Consider the following 2,500-nt stretch of genomic DNA (forward strand, 5'->3'; position numbering starts at 1 on the left):
GGGGGCCGCGCGGCCCCCCCCCCGGGTGGGGGGCAAAGAGGGCGCCGCGCCCGGTCAGAGCGCGGGCGGCAGCCGCGCGGGAAGAGGGTGGGGGGGCTGCCGGCGCGGGGTGTGACGAGCCCCGCCGGCCGAGCCCCCCGCGCGCGCGGGCTGGAGGAGGAAGCGGCGAGCGGCGACGACGGATGGGGCGGCAGGTGCGAGCCGGCGAGAGACGAGCGAGAGGGCCTTCGGGGTCGGGGGTGGGGCGTCCCCCCCCGACCCTCCCCGCACCGGGGCGGGCTGCTGCGGAGCGGCCCGCCGGGCCGGCCGGCCGCGCAGGGCCGAAACCTCTGGGCTTTCCGGGCTGAGCGCGCGGCGCCGTCTGGCACGGCGTCGGCGGTGGGCGCCCCCCCGCGCCTCCCCGCGTGGGGAGCCGGGGGAGCTCCGCCGCCGGCGTCGCCGCCCCTTCGGTGGGCGAGGTCCCCGCCGGGTCGCGTCCCGCGCGAGCGGGCGGCCCGAGCCACGGCTCTCCTCTCGGGCGCAGCGCCGGGCTACTGAGGGAAACCCCGGGCCCCGAGCAGGAGGACGAGGTGTTGGCGGCGGACGTCGGGCGCGCCCCCGCGGGCGGACGCTCTCCCGAGGGCGGCAGCGGGAGAGGCACCCCCGCGGGGCCCTTCAGGTCGTTTCCCTCGCCCCAGGGCCAGGTACCTAGCGTCCGCGCTTCAGCGGCCCTCCCTCGGCCAGCCCCCGGGGGTCGAAGGCCGCGGAGCCGGGCGGAGGTTTAAAGACTCGGGCGGCTCGATGCGACCCGCGGGGGTCGGCCGGGCGGCGCTACCTCCAGGGGCGGGAGTTGCTCCCAGAGAGCCCCTGCGCTGGCCGCCGCCCGCGCTCGTCCCGCGGGCAGCCGTGCCGGGGAGGGGTCCCCACGGACCCCTCCCCGCGGTCCGGTCTCGGCGGAGAGACCCGCGGTGCGGTCGGCCGTGGCCGGCCTGCCCGCCTCGAAACGCGGCGACCCCGGCGGGAGCGCGGGCTCCGCGCCGGGGCGGCGAGTCCCCGCGGTGGGGGCTCGCCGGGCGGCCCCCGGGCCCCCGCGCCTCCGTCGCAGCGCTGCGTCGCGCTGCGCTCCGCTCCCTCCCCGCCCCGGCGAGCCCTCGGCGGTCTCCCGCCGCCGGCCGCCGGCGAGGGTGGCACCCCGGCCGAGCGGCGGCGGCGTCGCTCGGCGCAGTCGGTCGGCCGGAGGGCGCCCGCCGCCGGCCGCGGCCGTCCCGGCCCGGGCCCTGCCCGTCGCTTCCCCGCCGCCTTTCCCGGCCGCGCCGGGCGGGCGGGCGGGCGGGCGGGGGCGTCCCACTCCCGTTCTCCGCGTGGAAACGGGGAGAGCGGGCGCCGCCCCCTGCCTTAGCTCCGTCCGCCTTCCGCGCGGTGCGTGCCCGCGGAAGGGGCCGAGGCGAGAAGCGGCGGCGGCGGTTCCGGGAGGGCGGCCGCTCCGGCGCGGCGGCGGGTGCCGTCCGGCAGGCCGCGGGCGGCGCGCCGGCCTGCTCGGGCTTCCGGCGGCTGCCACCTCCGGCGCGGCGGCGGCGCCGCGGAGGGTGCCGGCGGGGTGAGCCGGGGGGAGCCGGCTGCGGTAGCGCGGCGGAGCTTGCGCGGAGGCGCGCGCGGGGCCGGCGGGGCGCGCCCCGCTCTGCTTGCCCGGCGGCGGGCAGCAGCAGCAGCAGCAGCGTCCGTGTCCCAAGCGAGGCGGGCAGGGCGGCGCGGCCGGGCGCGTGCCGCTGCCTCCGTGCGGAGGCCGGGCCGAGCCCGGGCGCCTGGGCCGCCTCCGAAGCGCGCAAGGTGCATTTCCCAGGTGGCGTCGTTGGGGAGCGCGGGCTCCCCGCCCTTGCCGTTCGGGGTGTTCCATTCCCCCCCCTTTTCTCCGTGTGTGCTCGTACGGTCAGCCGAGGCGAGGCCTGTCCGTGGCCGCTTCGCCGCGCCGCGTGGCGTCCCCTCCGCGCGGGCGGAGGGGCGGGCCGGCGCGCGCGGGCGGGCGCGGCGGGCCGTCCTCAGAGAGAAGGGGCCGCTTTTGGCGAGCGGTCCCGGCACCGCCCCGCGCGCGCGGGGCGGTGCCGAAAGCCAGACAACTCTTAGCGGTGGATCACTCGGCTCGTGCGTCGATGAAGAACGCAGCTAGCTGCGAGAATTAATGTGAATTGCAGGACACATTGATCATCGACACTTCGAACGCACTTGCGGCCCCGGGTTCCTCCCGGGGCTACGCCTGTCTGAGCGTCGCTTGACGATCAATCGCCGGCTGAGCCGCCGCCCCTCGCCCCCGAGCGGCGGGGCGGCGGCCGCAGCGGCGCGGCTGGGGTGCCTCGCAGGCCCGCCCGAGGGCCTTCGTCCCCCTAAGTCGAGACTCGGGGAGCGCTCCGAAGCTCCCCGCTCCCGGAGCTCCCGCTGGGCGGAGCTCGTCCCGCCGGGGACGGCCAGGGCCCGCGGGGGCCGGCCGGGCCTGGCGCGGCGGTGGGGAGCGAGCGGGGGGGGGGAG

General features: G+C 80.6%; 1 non-coding gene across 1 annotated transcript; it reads left to right on the forward strand.

Annotated features, from left to right (window-relative positions):
* The first annotated feature begins 2,091 nt into the window (after nucleotides 1-2,091).
* Nucleotides 2,092-2,244, forward strand: LOC148050710 (5.8S ribosomal RNA). Its single transcript, XR_015700867.1, has one exon. It is a non-coding gene; the product is annotated as a 5.8S ribosomal RNA (ribosomal RNA).
* The last annotated feature ends 256 nt before the right edge of the window (nucleotides 2,245-2,500 follow it).

Source organism: Nipponia nippon, unplaced genomic scaffold, assembly GCF_047370975.1.
Source record: "Nipponia nippon isolate SJK-2023a ecotype South Korea unplaced genomic scaffold, ASM4737097v1 scaffold_72, whole genome shotgun sequence".
Classification (NCBI taxonomy): Eukaryota; Metazoa; Chordata; class Aves; order Pelecaniformes; family Threskiornithidae; genus Nipponia; species Nipponia nippon.